The sequence below is a fragment of the Eretmochelys imbricata genome, chromosome 16 (assembly GCF_965152235.1).
Source record: "Eretmochelys imbricata isolate rEreImb1 chromosome 16, rEreImb1.hap1, whole genome shotgun sequence".
NCBI lineage: Eukaryota > Metazoa > Chordata > Testudines > Cheloniidae > Eretmochelys > Eretmochelys imbricata.
This window is the reverse complement of record NC_135587.1, coordinates 3,068,392-3,091,661: the sequence shown is the minus strand read 5'-3', so window position 1 is coordinate 3,091,661 and position 23,270 is coordinate 3,068,392.

The following is a 23,270-nucleotide window of genomic DNA, read 5'->3' as shown; positions in this document are numbered from 1 at the left end:
GGGGGCTGGCTGTCTGGCTACAGTCTCTTAAGCTTCCATAGTCTGAACAAAGCCCAGACTCTGCCCCCATCTTGGGGTCCCTAGACACAGGCTCCAGGAGCAGATCTTCTATATGCCACTGTCATAAATATAAAGGGAAGGATAAATCCCTTTAAAATCGCTCCTAGCCAGAAGAAAAATCTTCTCACCTGTAAAGGGTTAAGAAGCTAAAGGTAACCTCGCTGGCACCTGACCAAAATGACCAATGAGGAGACAAGATACTTTCAAAAGCTGGGAGGAGGGAGAGAAACAAAGGTCTGGGTCTGTCTGTATGCTGCTTTTGCCGGGGACAGAACAGGAATGGATTCTTAGAACTTTTAGGAAGTAATCTAGCTAGCTATGTGTTAGATTATGATTTCTTTAAATGGCTCAGAAAAGAGTTGTGCCGAATAGAATGACTATTCCTGTCTGTGTGTCTTTTTTGTAACTTAAGGTTTTGCCTAGAGGGATTCTCTATGTTTTGAATCTAATTACCCTGTAAGGTATCTACCATCCTGATTTTACAGAGGTGATTCCTTTACTTCTATTAAAAGTCTTCTTGTAAGAAAACTGAATGCTTTTTCATTGTTCTAAGATCCAAGGGTTTGCGTCTGTGGTCACCTATGCAAATTGGTGAGGATTTTTACCAAACCTTCCCCAGGAAGGGGAGTGCAAGGGTTTGGAGGATTTTTGGGGGAAAGACGTGTCCAAACTACGTTTCCCAGTAAACCCAGATAAAGTTTGGTGGTGGCAGTGGAAATCCAAGGGCAAAGGGTAAAATTAATTTGTACCTTGGGGAAGGTTTTCATGCAGGTCCCCACATCTGTACCCTAGAGTTCAGAGGGGGGGAGGAACCTTGACAGCCACAATGTCCCAAGAGCTGCACGCATCCAGGCCCCTGCCCAATCTCTGAAACCAAGGCTGACTGCACTGACTCCCTCCAGGCGCTTAAACACATCCTCTCCCGAACTCCACCAACAGTGTAAGCTGGCTTCAAGCCCTTGTCTACACTGTGGGGGATCGATCTAAGTTACGCAACTTCAGCTACGTGAATCACATAGCTGAAGTCGACATACTTAGATCGACTTACCGTGGTGTCTTCACCGCCGTGAGTCGACGGCTGCTGCTCCCCCATTGACTCCACCTGCGCCTCTCGCAGCAGTGGAGTACAGGAGTCGACAGGAGAGTGCTTGGGGATCGATTTATCGCATCTAGACTAATCGCAATAAATCGATCCCCACTGGATCGATTGCTGCCCATCGATCTGGTGGGTAGTGTAGACATAAGGGGCATGTGGCAGGCGTAGCACAGAACACGCAGGCACTGCACAGAATTCTAATACATTACTGCTCTTTACTTAATCACAAAATAAATATACAGAGCTATACAAATAAAATAAACCCTACATGGATACACAACACAGTGGCTTTGCATGATGCAGCAGTTTTATAATAATAACTGCATGGTAACTTCCACGTATCAGCCAGAATTCATAAGTTGCACACACAGCTTTCCAGAATCAATACGCAGGGACAGTGCCTGGGCTCTGTTCAGACTGTGGAGGTTAAAACACCCAGGGAGCCAGCAGCTGGGTCTCCTCACAGCAATCTGGTGAGCCGCGAGCCGGGGGAGCCTGACTGGTGCTGTGACACACCCCAATTCTATCACCAGATGCAAGCTGCTGCTCCCCCAACCACTGCATGAGGGCTACACATCAACGACCTGGTACCAGGATCCATTCCTTGCTGTTGAGCAGGTCTCCATTCATCACCATGCTCATCTACTCTGGCGGAAAGCTGTTGAGAAGGCTGTGGTGGGGCAGCATCAACAGTACTGGGACTTGCCCAACCTCCTTCAGCCTGGACACTAGATTCTAGCCCTGCGGCGGGCACAGAAACCACTCTGACTGTGGATTTCTTCTCGACATGAGATGAAGGACAAGAGATGAAGGATCAGCTTGGCTTAACAGTGAAATCCTTGCTGATCTTAAACACAAAAAAGAAGCTTACAAGAAGTGGAAGATTGGACAAATGACCAGGGAAGAGTATAAAAATATTGCTCGGGCAAGCAGGAGTGAAATCAGGAAGGCCAAATCACAATTGGAGTTGCAGCTAGCAAGAGATGTTAAGAGTAACAAGAAGGGTTTCTTCAGGTATGTTAGCAACAAGAAGAAAGCCAAGGAAAGTGTGGGCCCCTTACCGAATGAGGGAGGCAACCTAGTGACAAAAAGAAAAGGAGTACTTGTGGCACCTTAGAGACTAACCAATTTATTTGAGCATAAGCTTTCGTGAGCTACAGCTCACTTCATCGGAGCTGTAGCTCACGAAAGCTCATGCTCAAATAAATTGGTTAGTCTCTAAGGTGCCACAAGTACTCCTTTTCTTTTTGCGAATACAGACTAACACGGCTGTTACTCTGAAACCTAGTGACAGAGGATGTGGAAAAAGCTAATGTACTCAATGCTTTTTTTATCTCTGTCTTCATGAACAAGGTCAGCTCCCAGACTGCTGCACTGGGTAGCACAGCATGGGGAGGAGGTGACTAGCCCTCCGTAGAGAAAGAAGCGGTTCGGGACTATTTAGAAAAGCTGGACGAGCACAAGTCCATGGGACTGGACGCACTGCATCCGAGGGTGCTAAAGGAGTTGGCGGATGTGATTGCAGAGCCATTGGCCATTATCTTTGAAAACTCATAGTGATCGGGGGAGGTCCCAAAAGACTGGAAAAAGGCTAACGTAGTGCCCATCTTTAAAAAAGGGAAGAAGGAGGATCCGGGGAACTACAGGCCTGTCAGCCTCACCTCAGTCCCTGGAAAAATCATGAGCAGGTCCTCAAGGAATCAATTCTGAAGCACATAGAGGAGAGGAAAGTGATCAGGAAGCATGGATTCACCAAGGACAAGTCATGCCTGACTAACCTAATTGCGTTCTATGACGAGATAACTGGCTCTGTGGATGAGGGGAAAGCAGTGGTCTTGTTATTCCTTGACTTTAGCAAAGCTTTTCACATGGTCTCCCACAGTATTCTTGCCAGGAAGTTAAAGAAGTCTCGGCTGCATGAATGGACTATAAGGTGGAAAGAAAGCTGGCTAGATCGTCAGGCTCAATGGATAGTGATCAATGGCTCCAAGTCTAGTTTGCAGCCAGTATCAAGTGGAGTGCCCCAACGGTTGGTCCTGGGGCCAGTTTTGTTCAATATCTTCATTAATGATCTGGAGGATGGCGTGGACTGCACCCTCAGCAAGTTTGCAGATGACACTAAACTGGGAGGAGAGGTAGATACGCTGGCAGGTAGGGATAGGATACAGAGGCACCTAGACAAATTAGAGGATTGGGCCAAAAGAAATCGATGAAGTTCAACACGGACAAGTGCAGAGTCCTGCATTTAGTATGGAAAAATCCCATGCACTGCTACAGACTACGGACCGAGCGGCTAGGCAGCAGTTCTGCAGAAAAGGACCTAGGGGTTACAGTGGACGAGAAGCTGGATATGAGTCAACAGTGTGCCCTTGTTGCCAAGAAGGCTAATGGCATTTTGGGCTGTATAAGTAGGGGTATTGCCAGCAGATCGAGGGACATGATCATTCCCCTCTATTCGTCATTGGTGAGGCCTCATAGTAAATAGAGTAAATATGGCAGGTGACCAGCTTGGCTTAACGGTGAAATCCTAGCGGATCTTAAACATAAAAAAGAAGCTTACAAGAAGTGGAAGGTTGGACATATGACCAGGGAAGAGTATAAAAATATTGCTCGGGCATGTAGGAATGAAATCAATAGGGCCAAATTGCACCTAGAGCTGCAGCTAGCGAGAGATGTCAAGAGTAACAAGAAGGGTTTCTTCAGGTATGTTGGCAACAAGAAGAAAGCCAAGGAAAGTGTGGGCCCCTTACTGAATGAGGGAGGCAACCTAGTGACAGAGGATGTGGAAAAAGCTAATGTACTCAATGCTTTTTTTACCTCTGTCTTCACGAACAAGGTCAGCTCCCAGACTGCTGCACTGGGCATCACAACATGGGGAATAGATGGCCAGCCCTCTGTGGAGAAAGAGGTGGTTAGGGACTATTTAGAAAAGCTGGACGTGCACAAGTCCATGGGGTCGGACGAGTTGCATCCGAGAGTGCTAAAGGAATTGGCAGCTGTGATTGCAGAGCCATTGGCCATTATCTTTGAAAACTCGTGGCGAACGGGGGAAGTCCCGGAGGACTGGAAAAAGGCTAATGTAGTGCCAATCTTTAAAAAAGGGAAGAAGGAGGATCCTGGGAACTACAGGCCAGTCAGCCTCACCTCAGTCCCCAGAAAAATCATGGAGCAGGTCCTCAAGGAATCAATCCTGAAGCACTTACATGAGAGGAAAGTGATCAGGAACAGTCAGCATGGATTCACCAAGGGAAGGTCATGCCTGACTAATCTAATCGCCTTCTATGATGAGATTACTGGTTCTGTGGATGAAGGGAAAGCAGTGGATGTATTGTTTCTTGACTTTAGCAAAGCTTTTGACACCGTCTCCCACAGTATTCTTGTCAGCAAGTTAAAGAAGTATGGGCTGGATGAATGCACTATAAGGTGGGTAGAAAGTTGGCTAGATTGTCGGGCTCAACAGGTAGTGATCAATGGCTCCATGTCTAGTTGGCAGCCGGTGTCAAGTGCAGTGCCCCAGGGGTCGGTCCTGGGGCCGGTTTTGTTCAATATCTTCCTAAATGATCTGGAGGATGGTGTGGATTGCACGCTCAGCAAATTTGCAAATGATACTAAACTGGGAGGAGTGGTAGATACTCTGGAGGGCAGGGATAGGATACAGAGGGACCTAGACAAATTGGAGGATTGGGCCAAAAGAAATCTGATGAGGTTCAACAAGGACAAGTGCAGGGTCCTGCACTTAGGACGGAAGAACCCAATGCACAGCTACCGACTAGGGACCGAATGGCTAGGCAGCAGTTCTGCGGAAAAAGACCTAGGGGTGACAGTGGACGAGAAGCTGGATATGAGTCAGCAGTGTGCCCTTGTTGCCAAGAAGGCCAATGGCATTTTGGGATGTATAAGTAGGGACATAGCGAGCAGATCGAGGGACGTGATCATCCCCCTCTATTCGACATTGGTGAGACCTCATCTGGAGTACTGTGTCCAGTTTTGGGCCCCACACTACAAGAAGGATGTGGATAAATTGGAGAGAGTCCAGCGAAGGGCAACAAAAATGATTAGGGGTCTGGAATACAGGACTTCTGAGGAGAGGCTGAGGGAACTGGGATTGTTTAGTCTGCAGAAGAGAAGAATGAGGGGGGATTTGATAGCTGCTTTCAACTACCTGAGAGGTGGTTCCAGAGAGGATGGTTCTAGACTATTCTCAGTGGTAGAAGAGGACAGGACAAGGAGTAATGGTCTCAAGTTGCAGTGGGGGAGGTTTAGGTTGGATATTAGGAAAAAAATTTTCACTAGGAGGGTGGTGAAACACTGGAATGCGTTACCTAGGGAGGTGGTAGAATCTCCTTCCTTAGAAGTTTTTAAAGTCAGGCTTGACAAAGCCCTGGCTGGGATGATTTAATTGGGGATTCGTCCTGCTTTGAGCAGGGGGTTGGACTAGATGACCTCCTGAGGTCCCTTCCAACCCTGATATTCTATGATTCTATGATTCTATGATTCATCTGGAGTACTGTGTCCAGTTTTGGGCCCCACACTACAAGAAGGATGTGGAAAAATTAGAAAGAGTCCAGTGGAGGGCAAGAAAAATGATTAGGGGGCTGGAACACATGACTTCTGAGGAGAGGCTGAGGGAACTGGGATTGTTTAGTCTGCAGAAGAGAAGAATGGGTGGGAGGAGGGGGATTTGATAGCTGCTTTCAACTACCTGAAAGGGGGTTCCAAAGAATCATAGAATATCAGAGTTGGAAGGGACCTCTGGAGGTCACCTAGTCCAACCCCCTGCCCAGAGCAGGACCAATCCCCAACTAAATCATCCCAGCCAGGGCTTTGTCAAGCCTGACTTTAAAAACTTCTAAGGAAGGGGATTCCACCACCTCCGTAGGTAACGCGTTCCAGTGTTTCACCACCCTCCTAGGGAAAAAGTTTTTCCTAATATCCAACCTAAATTGCCCCCACTGCAACTTGAGACCATTACTCCTTGTCCTGTCATCTACTATCACTGAGAATAGTCTAGATCCATCCTCTGTGGATCCACCTTTCAGGTAGTTAAAAGCAGCTATCAAATCCCCCCTCTTTCTTCTCTTCCGTTGTCTAAACTATCCCAGTTCCCTCAGCCTCTCCTCATAAATCATGTGTTCCAGACCCCTAATCATTTTTGTTGCTCTTCGCTGGACTCTTCCCAATTTCTCCACATCCTTCTTGTAGCCTGGGGCCCAAAACTGGACACAGTACTCCAGATGAGATCTCACCAATGTCAAATAGAGGGGAACAATCACGTCCCTCGATCTGCTGGCAATGTCCCTACTTATACACCCCAAAATGCCATTGGCCTTCTTGGCAACAAGGGCACACTGTTGACTCATTCCAGCTTCTCGTCCACTGTCACCCCTAGGTTTCAGAGTAACAGCCATGTTAGTCTGTATTTGCAAAAAGAAAAGGAGTACTTGTGGCACCTTAGAGACTAACCAATTTATTTGAGCATAAGCTTTCGTGAGCTACAGCTCACTTCATCGGATGCATTCTGTGGAAAATACAGACGATGTTTTTATACACACAAACCATGAAAAAATGGGTGATTATCACTACAAAAGGTTTTCTCTCCCCCCACCCCACTCTCCTGGTGGTAATAGCTTATCGAAAGTGATCACTCTCCTTACAATGTGTATGATAATCAAGGTGGGCCATTTCCAGCACAAATCCAGGATTTAACAAGAATGTCTGAGGAAGGGGGGGGTACGAAAAAACAAGGGGAATTAGGTTACCTTGCAAAATGACTTAGCCACTCCCAGTCTCTATTCAAGCCTAAGTTAATTGTATCCAATTTGCAAATGAATTCCAATTCAGCAGTCTCTCGCTGGAGTCTGGATTTGAAGTTTTTCTGTTGTAATATCGCAACTTTCATGTCTGTAATCGAGTGACTAGAGAGATTGAAGTGTTCTCCGACTGGTTTATGAATCTTATAATTCTTGACATCTGATTTGTGTCCATTTATTCTTTTACGTAGAGACTGTCTAGTTTGACCAATGTACCTGGCAGAGGGGCATTGCTGGCACATGATGGCATATATCACATTGGTAGATGTGCCGGTGAACGAGCCTCTGATGGTGTGGCTGATGTGATTCGGCCCTGTGATAGTGACCCCTGAATAGATATGTGGACACAGTTGGCAACAGGCTTTGTTGCAAGGATAGGTTCCTGGGTTAGTGGTTCTGTTGTGTGGTATGTGGTTGCTGGTGAGTATTTGCTTCACGTTGGGGGGCTGTCTGTAAGCAAGGACTGGCCTCTCTCCCAAGATCTGTGAGAGTGTTGGGTCATCCTTCAGGATAGGTTGTAGATCCTTAATAATGCGTTGGAGGGGTTTTAGTTGGGGGCTGAAGGTGACGGCTAGTGGCGTCTGTTATTTTCTTTGTTAGGCCTGTCCTGTAGTAGGTGACTTCTAGGAACTCTTCTGGCTCTATCAATCTGTTTCTTCACTTCTGCAGGTGGGTACTGTAGTTGTAAGAATCCTTGATAGAGATCTTGTAGGTGTTTGCCTCTGCCTGAGGGGTTGGAGCAAATGCGGTTGTATCGCAGAGCTTGGCTGTAGACAATGGATCGTGTGGTGTGGTCATGGTGAAAGCTGGAGGCATGTAGGTAGGAATAGCAGTCAGTAGGTTTCCGGTATAGAGTAGTGTTTATGTGACCATCGTTTATTAGCACTGTAGTGTCCAGGAAGTGGATCTCTTGTGTGGACTGGACCAGGCTGAGGTTGATGGTGGGATGGAAATTGTAGAAATCATGGTGGAATTCCACCTTGATTTTCATACACATTGTAAGGAGAGTGATCACTTTACATAAGCTATTACCAGCAGGAGAGTGGGGTGGGGGGAGAGAAAACCTTTTGTAGTGATAATCACCCATTTTTCATGGTTTGTGTGTATAAAAACATCATCTGTATTTTCCACAGAATGCATCCGATGAAGTGAGCTATAGCTCACGAAAGCTTATGCTCAAATAAATTGGTTAGTCTCTAAGGTGCCACAAGTACTCCTTTTCTTGTCACCCCTAGGTCCTTCTCTGCAGAACTGTTGCCTAGCCATTCGGTCCCTAGTCTGTAGCGGTGCATTGGATTCTTCCATCCTAAGTGCAGGACTCTGCACTTGTCCTTGTTGAACCTCATCAGATTTCTTTTGGCCCAATCCTCCAATTTGTCTAGGGCCCTCTGTATCCTATCCCTACCCTCCAGCGTATCTACCACTCCTCCCAGTTTAGTGTCATCCGCAAACTTGCTGAGGGTGCAATCCACACCATCCTCCAGATCATTAATGAAGATATTGAACAAAACCAGCCCCAGGACCGACCCTTGGGGCACTCCGCTAGATACCAACTGCCAACTAGACATGGAGCCATTGATCACTACCCGTTGAGCCCGACAATCTAGCCAACTTTCTACCCACCATCCAGCCCACACGTCTTTAACTTGCTGACAAGAATACTGTGGGAGACCGTGTCAAAAGCTTTGCTAAAGTCAAGGAATAACCCATCCACTGCTTTCACTTCATCCACAGAGCCAGTTATCTCGTCATAGAAGGCAATTAGATTAGTCAGGCATGACTTGCCCTTGGTGAATCCATGCTGACTGTTCCTGATCACTTTCCTCTCATGTAAGTGCTTCAGGATTGATTCCTTGAGGACCTGCTCCAAGATTTTTCCAGGGACTGAGATGAGGCTGACTGGCCTGTAGTTCCCAGGATCCTCCTTCTTTCCTTTTTTAAAGATTGGCACTACATTAGCCTTTTTCCAGTCGTCCAGGACGTCCCCCGATCGCCATGAGTTTTCAAAGATAATGGCCAATGGCTCTGCAATCACATCCGCCAATTCCTTTCACACTCTCAGATGCAACGCATCCGGCCCCATGGACTTGTGCACGTCCAGTTTTTCTAAATAGTCCCGAACCACTTCTTTCTTCACAGACGGCTGGCCACCTCCTCCCCATGCTGTGCTGCCCAGTGCAGTAGTCTGGGAGCTGACCTTGTTCGTGAAGACAGAGGCAAAAAAAACATTGAGTACATTAGCTTTTTCCACATCCTCTGTCACTAGGTTGGCTTCCTCATTCAGTAAGGGGCCCACACTTTCCTTGGCTTTCTTCTTGTTGCCAACATACCTGAAGAAACCCTTCTTGTTACTCTTAACATCCCTCGCTAGCTGCAACTCCAGGTGTGATTTAGCCTTCCTGATTTCATTCCTACATGCCCGAGCAATATTTATATGCTCCTCCCTGGTCATTTGTCCAATCTTCCACTTCTTGTAAGCCTCTTTTTTGTGTTTAAGATCAGCAAGGATTTTACTGTTAAGCCAAGCTGGTTGCCTGCCATATTTACTGTTCTTTCTACACATCGGGATGGTTTGTCCCTGTAACCACAATAAGGATTCTTTAAAATACAGCCAGCTCTCCTGGACTCCTTTCCCCCTCATGTTATTCTCCCAGGGGATCCTGCCCATCAGTTTCCGGAGGGAGTAAAAGTCTGCTTTTCTGAAGTCCAGGGTCTGTATTCTGCTGCTTTCCTTTCTTCCTTGTGTCAGGATCCTGAACTCGACCGTCTCATGGTCACTGCCTCCCAGGTTCCCATCCACTTTTGCTTCCCCTACTAATTCTTCCCGGTTTGTGAGCAGCAGGTCAAGAAGAGCTCCGCCCCAGTTGGTTCCTCCAGCACTGGCCCTAGGAAATTGTCCCCTACATTTTCCAAAAACTTCCTGGATTGTCTGTGCACCGCTGTAGTGCTCTCCCAGCAGATATCAGGATGATTGAAGTCGCCCATGAGAACCTGGGCGTGCGATTTAGTAGCTTCTACGAGTTGCCGGAAGAAAGCCTCGTCCACCTCATCCCCCTAGTCCGGTGGTCTATAGCAGACTCCCACCAGGACATCACCCTTGTTGCTCACATTTCTAAACTTAATCCAGAGACTCTCAGGTTTTTCTGCAGTTTCATACTTGAGCTCTGAGCAGTCATACTGCTCCCTTACATACAGTGCAACTCCCCCACCTTTTCTGGCCTCCCTGTCCTTCCTGAACAGTTTATACCCATCCATGACAGTACTCCAGTCATGTGAGTTATCCCACCAAGTCTCTCTTATTCCAATCACATCATAATTCCCTGACTTTGCCAGGACCTCCAGTTCTCCCTGCTTGTTTCCCAGGCTTTGTGCATTTGTGTATAGGCACTTGAGATAACCTGCTGATCGCCCCTCGTTCTCAGTATGAGGCAGGAGCCCTCCCCTCTCACACGTTCCTGCTTGTGCTTCCTCCCGGTATCCCGCTTCCCCACCACCTCAGGGCTTTGGTCTCCTTCCCCCAGTGAACCTAGTTTAAAGCCCTCCTCACTAGGTTAGCCAGCCTGCTCGCAAAGATGCTCTTCCCTCTCTTCATTAGGTGGAGCCCGTCTCTGCCTAGCACTCTTCCTTCTTGGAACACGATCCCATGGTCAAAGAATCCAAAGCCTTCTCTCCGACACCACCTGCATAGCCATTCATTGACTTCCACAATTCGACGATCCCTACCCTGGCCTTTTCCTTTCACTTGGAGGATGGATGAGAAGACCACTTGTGCCTCATACTCCTTTATCCTCCTTCCCAGAGCCACGTAGTCCTCAGTGATCCGCTCAAGGTCATTCTTGGCAGTAGCATTGGTGCCCATGTGGAAAAGAAGGAAGGGGTAGTGGTCCGAGGGCTTGATGAGTCTCGGCAGACTCTCCGTCACATCACGAATCTTAGCCCCGTCAAGCAGCAGACTTCTCTGTTTTCCCGGTTAGGGCGGCAGATAGATGATTCAGTCCCCCTGAGGAGAGAGTCCCTGACCACCACCACCCGCCTCCTTCTCTTGGGAGTGGTGGTCGTGGAACCCCCAACCTTAGGACAGTGCATCTCATGCCTTTCAACTGGCGGAGTCTCCTTCTGCTCCCTTCCCCCAGACGTAACATCTGGGCCACTCCCCGCAATGGTACCTGTGGAGAGAACATGAAAACGGTTACTTACCTGTATCTGCGTTGCTGGTACATGGACGCTCCCCTTTCTTCTTCTGGAGGTCACATGCTGCCAAATTTCTTCACCGTCCTCCTGTCCCCGCTGCGCAGCCCGCTCTGAATCTTCAGAACCTTGTGCCTGTAGAAGCATATCCTGACGTCTGTCCAGGAAATCTTCAGTTTCTCTTATGCAACGCAGGGTCGATACCTGTTGCTCCAGACCTTGAACCTTCTCTTCCAATATGGAGACCAGCTTGCACTTTGTACAGACAAAGTCGCTTCTGTCCTGTGGAAGAAAGACAAACATGGCACATCCTGTGCAGGTAACAACAGCTGAACACTCCCCATCCATATTACATTCCTACTATGAGCTTCCTCAGGAGATGCAGTAATTACTCAAAGAAGCCGTTAGGGTGTAAGCCTCAGTGGGCTCACCCCAGGCGAACTCCCAGGCAAACTCCTGCTGTTTGCTGCTCTGCTGTCCCCCGCTGCTCAAGAGGATGGATCTAGACTGTTCTCAGTGGTAGCTGATGACAGAACAAGGAGTAGTGGTCTCAAGTTGAAGTGGGGGAGGTTTAGGTTGGATGTTCGGAAAAACTTTTTCACTAGGAGGGTGGTGAAGCACTGGAATGCGTTACCTAGGGAGGTGGTGGCATTCTCCTTCCTTTTGAGGTTTTTAAGGTCAGGCTTGAGAAAGCCCTGGCTGGGATGATTTATTTGGGGATTGGTCCTGCTTTGAGCAGGGATTGGACTAGATGACCTCCTGAGGTCCCTTCCAACCCTAATAACCTTTTTCCATGGCCCATTGTTTTATAGATGTGCCATTACCTTAAATAGTTAATCACAATATGCTGGCTAGACTGGATGTAAACTACTTTGTGTCTGTTACCCAGGAGCAAACACAAAGCCCTGGCTGGGATGATTTAGTTGGGGATTGGTCCTGCTCTGAGCCGGGGGTGGGACTAGATGACCTCCTGAGGTCCCGTCCATCCCTGATATTCTATGATTCTGTGACAAAGGCCCAGTTACAGATTCAGCCAAAAGGAGAGAGAAAAGGGTGTGTCAACTACGCAACTCACTTTATTGGGGGCTGGACTCCAGCAAAAGTTACAGCCAGTTGCTGATTCTCCCACAGAGGCTTTTCCAGCAGCTGAGACCAGCTAGCACAGAAGAGGGCTCCACCCATGTCCATTATTAGATGGGTGACAGTAGGGTTGTGACAGGGCAGTCTGCCTCTTACAGGCAGTACTGCCTGCTGGTCAGTCCTCCCCAGCATGTGGCATGGCCCTTTAACCATTTGGGGGCTGATACACAAAGCGTGAGGAGCTATGGGGAGAGAGGAAAGAGGTCCCTGAAAGAAGTTACTGCATCTTTAAGGGCGCAAGACCTGGAGCCCCGCAGATAGGATGGGGAGAGCTCCTGTCTCACTCAGCCGATAAGGAATGAGCTGGGAGAAGGGGTCAGCATAAATGCTGCCTCCTTTTTTCATAGCAGAGCAGATGCCTACATGCATGAAAGGAGTAAGAAGGCTCCTGCAGCGCCCTGAGTTAGCAGGGTGTAGCCAGGGAACCCTCTGAGGGCCAAGTGGAGCCAGCTGAGGGAGATAGATAAATTACAACCCAGCTCAAGGAGGTGTTCTGGGGCCTTCTGGTAAGAAGAGGGATAATAATTGCTTGAGTTACCCAGCTGCAGCGGGAGGGCTGGGGACTCCTGCCCTAAGGAGAGACTAAAAGACAAAGAGAACCCTGAAGGGACTGGGAACAATGCTGAGAGGGCAGGCTGCAGCAGCAAGTTTTGTTTATTTGGCCCCTTTTGTCTGAGACTGTGTGACAAACAGGCCCTAATACTCTTCATATGATTGAGGCAAGAGTGGCTGAAGTTAGTGGCTTCCTGAGAACGGAAACAGAGGCAGGGAGTATTTGCAATGCCTCCCTAAGTACAAGGTGCTACAGGACAGATAGGCCCCACATCAGAGGTATTTCTCTATGGACAGAACACAAAGGGGCTGAGGGCAGCAGAGAATGGGCCCAACACCTTAGAGCTGGGTGTGGTCTTAACCTGCCTTGCAGAGTCCCTGTTTTCCTTTCTCTGTTGTGGCAGTCGTGTTTGTGCAGAGTGGAAGTGCTGCTGATCAATATATTTCACCATAGGCCGGCGTTGCTGCTGGAGGCGGGGCACCTCACACCATCTAACAAAGGCAAAAATTAAACTCTGCAACAGAATTTCAGATATTCCAGTTTCCTGTGCCTTCACCAACTAAACTTCCCACAATCACCTTGGAGCTAACACACCAGACATTAAAACTTCAACTGTCCTCTCCCAAATTTTGCAGTGACCCATCACCTTTCGCAATAACCCAGGAAGACAGACGAGCTCACCAGTATGCCCAGAAAGCCGACAACTCGGCTGTGGTGCAGCAGCTGTGTGCTGTATTATTCTAGAACAGTGGTTTTCAACCTGTGGACCCCTGGGGGTTCGCAGACTATGTCTAAGATTTCCAAAGGGCCCTGCACCTCCATGTGAAATATTTATAGGGGTCTGCAAATGAAAAAAGGTTTAAAACCTCTGCTCTAGCATGCTGCCTTGGGCATGGTAAATAACCCTCAGGGAGGCCAGTTAAAATTACTATAAAGCAAAAAGAAAAGGAGTACTTCTGGCACCTTAGAGACTAACCAATTTATTTGAGCATAAGCTTTTGTGAGCTACAGCTCACTTCATCGGATGCATACTGTGGAAACTGCAGAAGACATTATATACACAGAGACCATGAAACAATACCTCCTCCCACCCCACTCTCCTGCTGGTAATAGCTTATCTAAAGTGATCACTCTCCTTACAATGTATATGATAATCAAGTTGGGGGGGGGTGAGAAAACCTGGATTTGTGCTGGAAATGGCCCACTTTGATTTTCATACACATTGTAAGGAGAGTGGTCACTTTGGATAAGCTATTACCAGCAGGAGAGTGAGTTTGTGTGTGTGTGGTTTTTGGAAAGGGGGGGTGAGAAAACCTGGATTTGTGCTGGAAATGGCCCACCTTGATTATCATACACATTGTAAAGAGAGTGGTCACTTTGGATGGGCTATTACCAGCAGGAGAGTGAGTTTGTGTCGGGCGGGGCGGAGGGTGAGAGAACCTGGATTTGTGCTGGAAATGGCCCAACTTGATTATCATACACATTGTAAGGAGAGTGATCACTTTAGATAAGCTATTACCAGCAGGAGAGTGGGGTGGGAGGAGGTATTGTTTCATGGTCTCTGTGTATATAGCGTCTTCTGCAGTTTCCACAGTATGCATCCGACGAAGTGAGCTGTAGCTCACGAAAGCTTATGCTCAAATAAATTGGTTAGTCTCTAAGATGCCACAAGTCCTCCTTTTCTTTTTGCAAATACAGACTAACACGGCTGTTACTCTGAAACCTATAAAGCAAAAGAACCTTGAAAATGGAGAGAAAGGAGCTTGTGTTTGGAGTAGAGCCTGGAGCATGGAACCTGGTGCAAGAGCTGAGGCCCCAAAGTCAGGCCATGGCTTAAAGCAGATTCACTGCCCAGTACATGAACTTGGGAAAGCTGTTATTAGTGTCCTAGGCACTAGATATTTACGTAAGCATATTCCAGCTAGCGATACATCCCATTGTAGCACAGGATGGATGGTTTGTCCAAGATATCAGGAACAAGGGGCGGTAACAGACAGATGTCAGGAAATATGTCTGGTGGTGTCTATGTGTATGCTAGTGGTTTTCACCTTAATTCGTTGTGTGGCCTAGGGGATGGCAGAAACTCCCGCTGCCAGCTGAGCCATTCCTTGCTACTAGGCTAAGGTGACAATATTTCCCAAAGGGAAAACGAGACACAGCACAGGGCTGGCCCGAGCCCTGCCTGCCCCGCTGTGCGAGACTGGGGTCGCCAGTGTCCCCTGCACACATTCCTCCGCACCCCGCTTTTTTGACACCAGTGGTCATTTATCCCATTTACTCTTGCTAACTGACAAATGCCCATTTTTGCCAAAAAAGTTGGAACAGCTGGGACAAGGCTTAAAAAAGGGACTGTCCCGCCCACAGCAGGATGTATGGTCACCCTAATCCGGGCACTCCCGTGTCAGTGTACCTGTAACAACAGAGCCGGGGCGCTGAGGCTGTCTAGGGGCAGTGAACCTGGCCGAGTGCCTTTGTTGCTGAGCTGTGGCTGGGGTCTTTCTTCCTGAGTAACGCTGAAGAGCAGCAGGTCAGCAGGCTCTCTGCTCATCACGCTGAAGCTGCAAGGACAGAAGCCCTGAGCAGCCTAAGCAGCGCTACGGGGGCAATAACATTCCAGCCTCCAGCACTTCCCCACACTAGGCAGTGCTGTCCACGTCTGCTGGGCCAACTCGCTGGGCAGAGCGGGACAGCACACGGCATGGACACACACGCAAGCCAGCTGGCAACACTGTTCGCCTAGTGGTTAATGCTGCCCACTGACCCAAGGGAGCTGTGGGCGTGATTCTTAGTCCTGGCCCCTCTTCCCCTGAGTTGCAGGAGTGGGAACTGGTTTCATTCCTAGCTCTTGTTGCTGGCTCTGAGGCTCTCGGGGACTGGGGATGGTGGTCAGACAGCACCACCAAGTGGGTGGAGTGTGAATTGTTGGTTTAGGAAAGACAAGTCTACACTAGAGACATAGTGGTGGAGAGCAGGGGAATTCAAACAAAAGGGCTCTGGGGGTTTCTATAAAGGGACCCCCTTGTATTGTCACTGCGATCACCTTGGACCTAGGGACAAAGACAGTGACAAGTCTCCTTTGGCTGAAAGGTCAAAAGGTGGCAGGAGGATGCAGCTAGGTACTGTGGTTCTGAAGAGAATCACCCACCTGTGCATGGAGCTGCTGTGCAGCTGAGAAGTGCATCTGTCTCTCCAGGAGAACCACAAGGGCTGTCACCGCTTAGCCCTTCACATGGCCATGTGGTTGGTAAAAGGACCAATGCTTTTCTATAGATCGTTTAATGCTGTCACACAACAGCTCCGGCCCCTGGGGCCCAGCACTCGGGCTTGTCTCCCCTCTGTAAGAGCCCTGCTTTTCTGCTGCAGCACTTCTTTGACTGCTGCAATTTTAGAAATGTTAAAAGTCTTTAAACCTTCACTGGGCACCAAAGAGCAGATTTGTCACGTAGCACTTGGTTATCGTGTTAGTAACCAGGCAGAGAGAGACTGTATGAAAAGAAAAAAGCTTTTCTCTTGCTTTCGCCAAAATGTCTGTTTTTATTAAATCACATCTTAAAACCTATAAACTTTCATGTATTTGAAACATGGTTATCATACACAAAGCAGCAAATAGTCCCAAAGAAACATGTGAATGTACCCAGTGGATATGGTAGATCTAGCCCACCTGGAAGGAGGCCGGTGTAACCAATCACAAACGGCATTTAAGGTTGTGGGGGGTGCTCGGAAAGATTCTTCTTTCAGCCTTTTGGCAGATCTGCCCTGCTGGCTCAGAGCCCAGGATCTGTCCTTTGAAACGCAGCTTGAATCCCCCACAGAGGCAAGACCCACACTTCAAAACTCTCCACTAATTTTGGGTGCTTCAGATCTTCGGTAGCCAACTTGTGCACCTGAGCTGTCTGACATTGGCACTCGAGAGCAGCAGTGGTCATTTTTGGAAATTTGGGGGTGAAGAGTTTGGAGCTCTCTGCATGGGATTGATCCAACTGTAATTTTCAGTTGAAATGGGATGGGAAAAGGAAAGATTGTTACTCCCCCAAATCTATTGCCTGCCTGCTGAAATGAAATCCTCAGCTACTGCTATCTGCTTTGTTCAGTGCCATGGTGAGGAGGCCACACAATGACTTAAACATGTGGGAAGCTGGATACATACACTCCTCCTCTGGAAAGGTTTGATTTTTGCAAGAAGCTGTATGCCCTCAACTCCCATGGAAATCAGTGGGAGTTAAGGGCACTCAGCACAATACAGAATTGGGTCCTACGCATTTGATCTTTTACATGGCATTGTCAAGTAAATGGTTATATATTAGATTTTGTTGCTTTCATTAACACTGACAATTGTATTTACTTTTTCTCCTTCCTACTGGGAGAAAGGTAATTTGCCCACCTCCTCCATATTCCTAACAGATATACACAAATATAAAAGGACATAAGCTATGATTACTCTCTCTATTCTTTGTAGACCTGTGATTGTTTTTCCAATCATTGCTTGGGGCTTTTTTCTTTAAGGAAAATCAATGCCAGGAACCCAGGCTGCGCTAGCAGCTCTGATAACAAACTAGTCTGTGGTTTTGAGGGAAATAATTGGTTACAAGAAACAATGGCAGGATTCCATGTGTGTGTACACATGCATTAACTTATTTATACAGATGCATGTGTGTAGTTCTCCCCACTCACCAACAGTCCCCCTCTCCTACGCTAACCTGGGTCATTTTTATGACATCTCAAAGTTGAGGATTAATCTCTGGGGTGGCGTCCCTTGAAACCCTCACGTAAGAGTGACCAGGATGTTTGAAGAGGGATGCGACCTCTGTGTCAGAGTTTGAGTCAAAACTCCAGCTCCCCCATCTTCTATTCAATTGTGTGTAAATCCCAACACCAGCCATGGTTTAAGGGTTTAAAGCCAATTGCCAAAGGCCTGTCAATGCAATAACATTGAACTTTTCTCCCCATAGGGAGAGAGCTGGGTATATCAGTAGAACTCCACAAACTGATTTGCACAGCCGTAGGCGAAAGGTTACATTCAAAAGCCGAAAAAACATGTATATCATGTGGGGAATGGGAACTGTGGACGAGAAACGGGCACATTATTGCTATATAAACTCCAGAAGGGGAGTCTCATGAAGGGCTCACAATTGTACACAGTAACAAAACTCTCCAGCAGCTGCTTGAGGTTCTATGCAAAAGTTTTCATGTTACTGAGACCCAGACACAGCTCCCGTTGAAGTTGATGGAGAGACTTCCAATTAGTTCAGTGACAGCTGGACTGGGCCCCAGCTGCAGAGGGAGCAGCCAAATATCGGGATCAGTTAAAGACACCATCACTTTGCAACATAGAACATAAGGAAGAAATGTGAGTGCTAACGGAATGGTAACCAAATGCCCTCAACTCCCATGGTATGGGTCTCTTACCAAAGGTAAGAGACTCATACACCAATCTTTTTCCTTTCATTGGCCAATTTTAAATATATTTTAAAAGCAATGGAATAGCAATCATTATCTTTGAACTCTGACCTTTACTAAATAGTTAAAGAAAATGCAATGTAATTTTCCTTCACATGGGTTCTTAGAACGTAATATCGATTATTTTCACCTCTAAATTCACTATTTCACATATTCTCTCCCATGTATCATATGTCTGAATCAAAACTTCCAGTTGTGTCTCTCCAGCACAGGTAAGAGATTGCACTCTAGCTTTTATACCCAGGGCCCTGACTCCGATCTCACACAACTTATCATCACTGGTTTCACAGCAGGTTGACAGTGGTGTAACTGAGTTCAAAATCAGGCCCATCATCTCTAAGTCTCACATGTATGTATTAAACTCCCAGGAGCTAGACAAAGCTATCAGCAGTCAGACTGACCCATAGCTGTGGGTGAACTGGTTTCTGATTGCCGTTGGCTTGCACTTCCTCCTCCAACAGAACAGCTGGAGGAAAATTCGTACTAGACAATGGTGTCTCATTCAGCCCCCCGAATCTAAGGCTGTAGACCCCTGGCTGCCTGTCTCGCAGTGGGTGAACTCCCTGGTTTACTGCTTTGGGGCTGCAACAAACCTCGGCTTCAGCAGATGTTTGCTGCATCAGTCCAGGCCTCCTGTAACAAGTCCATCCAGCAGGGTTTGAATGAGGGACGTTCTGATTCTGATCACGAACGCTCATAGAGTTGGACAGTTATTTTAAGAGGCAAGGCAGGGACAAGATGAATAAACCATTTCGGGGGTCACATGTGCATGTGCTACTCTAGTTTAGTGCCAAACTTTGTTTTCAGTGATCTTTGCCTCCTGTAATTTTTGTTTAACTGATGGGAAACAAATTCAAAATAGACACCAGCCAACACTAGGCCAGAAGGTGCTCCCATTTACACCTGTGCAACTCACCTGAACTCAAATGGGGATGAAGGGGAAGGGAGTCATTTAGATAGGATTTCACCCAGCATCCTCAAAACAAACAGATTTGTGATCCGGGAAGGAAGGGACTTCCTCTAAAATCTCTGATGCATGGTTCTGACAGCTCCTGCCAATGCCATTCCTGTTATAGTGACCTAGAAGGGTTCATTATTGTGCAACAGGCCACCTTGTATTGGACCCCCAAACAGTGAATCCCAAAGAAGTGTTCAGGCCAAGATGGGCCTTGCTATGGTGGTGCGGGGTTAGTTAGGCTGAGTTAAGAAGAGGAGTTTGTGGATGTGTCTTCGTGTTTGCCTTTTCTGGAGACACACTACCATGCGGTGACTGAACAGTTATGCTGGAGAGGCCAAGGAGACACGAAGAGAACTCTTGCATTCTGCTGGGTGGAGCAGAGCAGACGGGAACAAATGGGAACATGCGTATCTCACACACAATTGGAGAGAGGCGGCCTGTCTACAAAAACACACACATAGTGTACACACCATCTCTCCCAAGGAGCATCACAGGAGGCAGAACTGGGTTCAGACAAGCCCCGAACAAGCAAGAGGGGAGACCCAGGCTGAGCTGAGCCAGAAGAATTCACTCGTTCCTGGAGTCTCACCCAGGGAAGCAGCAGCCCTTGGAGGCAAAGCTGGGCTGAGTGCAGACTGCGGGGGATGTGGCTCAAACCACTCCTGAGGTCCCTGGGTAGGGGTGGGGGAGAGGAGAGTTCGGTGGGCTCTCCTGTTCATGCGCAGGGGAACCCTCATGTGGCAGCAGGGCGAGTGGTTGGTCGGTTTCCCACACAGAAGTGTCACTGTAAGTGGAGTTGCACTGTAATGAGAGAGGGCCTGCCTGCCAACCCCCTTCCCCGCCCCATGAGGGGGGGCTGGTAGCTGCAGTGGGAGTGGGGTGGCTTTCTATGGAAACCCATATCTTGGGCTTTGTCTACACTACAGACTGTACTGCTGCAGCGGTGCCCCGTAAGGTTTCCCATGGAGCCGCTCTCCCGCCAGTATCATTAAACCACCCCAACGAGCAGCAGTAGCTACGCCAGCAGGAGAGCGTCTCCTGCCAACAGAGCACTGTCCACACCGGCACTTCTGTCGGTGAAACTGATACCGGGCGGGGAGGGAAGGGGGGGTTCACACCTCTGACTGACAAAAGTTTGACTGACAAAAGCGTTAGTGTCGACAAAGCCTTAGTTTTCTCTTGGAAGCAGCTTCTACAAGACTCCTCCCTACTTCTCCATCCAGGGCCCAACAAACTTTTCTCCTGCTCAGCCAGAGCAGAGGAGGAGGGGGAGATGACAATCCCATTAGAAAGCTGTACTGAACATTTACATGGGAACTGATAACTGTTGGATGCACACACGCTCACTAGAGTGGAGTGATGTTTCTCAATAAACTGTGTCTACCACACGCCGGTGTGTGATCTTTGTTAAAATTGCCAGCCACTGCACTAGCCCAGGTGCACTTCCACAGAACAAGGACCAGAATAACCTGGATGCTGGCATTTTACCACTGTTTGATCACAGCAGGTCTAGACAAACCAGGTGTTAAAATCCCTGTGATTGGGTCTATACTAGCATGCTCCCTTCAGTGGGAAATCTTCACTAAAAGCTTGCTGCAGACACAGCTCTTAAGGGCCGACAGCCAAATGAAAAGTAGCTAAGCAATTAGGGACTTTCCCCTGAGTCCACTATAAACTGAGTTGCACTACAACCACATTTATTAGAAGTGGGCTCCACGAAAAGTTTCAAAGAGCAATTATAAATAAGAGTACTGTTAGAAAGGGGACCAATTTGGGGAACAGATTGCATGGCTTAATACAGATTTATAGCTAAAAAAAAATTTAAACTGAAAAGAACCATTTTATAGGTGCAATGACACACTTTAGGATGTGCACATAAGTCAGTAAACATACCTCTGGGATCTCATCGTGCTGCAATGGCTACACAACAGAGCATGCCAATACATGGCCTATGCACCACCCAAAGCCCATTCCATAGAGCTTAGGTGGGCTTGAAGTGGCGCACAGAACTGAAGCTGGCCCCCTGCATAGGGTGGATTTCGCCTTGTGTGCATACGATATACTGACTGGTGAATGCAGGCCCCATTGTGTGCACCTGCTGACATGTTGATTCCAATGGAAGATGTCACATTATCTATGTTTTCCTCTAAGGCCTAAATAGCGACAAAGTTTTTCTGCATCCTATATCCTGCTGACTCCTTCCTGTTCCACCAGGCATTCTAAAGGATCAGCCAGTCTGAAGTCTGAAGGCTAGGACTATAACAGGGTTTAAAAGAGAACTGGATAAATTCATGGAGGTTAAGTCCTTTAATGGCTATTAGCCAGGATGGGTAAGGAATGGTGTCCCTAGCCTCTGTTTGCCAGAGGGTGGAGATAGATGGCAGGAGAGAGATCACTAGATCATTATCTGTTCGGTTCACTCCCTCAGGGGCACCTGGCATTGGCCACTGTCGGCAGACAGGACACTGGGCTGGATGGAACTTTGGTCTGACCCAGTATGGCCTTTCTTATGTTCTTAGCCAGCTAGGAGTGGATGAAAACACAATTTCTTCCTTTCAGAATTAACTTCCAAAGTGATATTAGCACACAAGACTTTAAATGGTTGATAGGCAGGAGGTATAAAATTCCCATACTGTCCTCCCAATTATAGCTTTTAGAACATTTTTTCATCCCTTTAGTCAAATGATCACTGCAAATACAAGAATCTGCTCATGTCATAATACCATAAAACTACATGGGATAGATCTTTGGAAAAGAGAGAAATGCATTCATTATTTTCAATATACTATACTATACAGTCAATTGAACCAGTAAAACAGTCTGAAACATTCATTCAAACTTACATCTCCATATAGGATAGGTTATGCAACCGTATAATCTACCTTTCTACTGCAACTCTAGTTCTAGAAGTGCTCAATCATAATAGATATACAATAGTTATACAGATAAATGATCAAAGTGTATATATTAAAGGCCCTTTCAGAGTCACATAGTATTTTCAATAGTTTCCACAATGCTACATTTATGCTACCACATTCACTGAAGTGGGGCTTTACTTGAGACGAGAGAGCATTTTATCATTCTTCACTTAACATTGTAAGCAACAACCCAAATCACGCAAGCAAACTGGACAGTGACAGAGTCAAATATGGATGTGTTTTTGCGTCAACATCTTAATGCCATCACTGTCATTTCATTTCTAGGCTGTCACAGAATATCCAATTCCCACCTCCTCCTGAGGAGCAGAGAGATATTAACATGCCAAATGTTAGTTCAGTGACATATAGCTTTAAACAAATCTGCTATGACATTTTCTTCCAAAACCACTTATGGTGGTGCCAAGAACCCTCTTAGTCTGCAAATCTGAGCATAAATCAACTAGAAGAAGAATTGCGCCCCCAATGACCAGCAGCCATCAGAGCATCCTGGTGGCCTCCTGGAGAGGCAGAGCAATGTGCTCACCTTTCTCGACAGCTGGCTGCGCTGGGGCCATGTCATTCGCAAGCAGATATTGATGAACTATTTGGTTCGTCATGGTGATTTCTAATGATCAGAAACTGTCTCCCTCTCCCCCACTACTTACTGTACGTGGATTATTTCATAAAGATTTGACATAAAAGGTCATTAATGTACATGGGTCAGCAGTTTTAGCCAGTGGCCTGCTCCCCAGTATTAAAACAACACATGGGGCACGAAAGAGAAAGGGGATTTTCCACAGATCAGAATTAATGTTCTTTTTTTTTTACGATTCAAAAGGTTTATACATTTTTTTTTCTGCACTGCACAGCCAGGTACTTTTACAAAAGAACACATCAGGAGCCCAAGCTAACCCTCCATGGTTATTCTCCTGTATATTTTACCTCTCTGAAAGAGAAAGGATATAATTGCCCCAAATGGCCAGGGTAACCTGTGCAGACTACAGTAATATTTAGCCCCTAGACATTCAGGAGACTAGAAGACTAAAAAAAAAAGTCAATAAATTCCACAGTATATCCTTAAAGATATTCA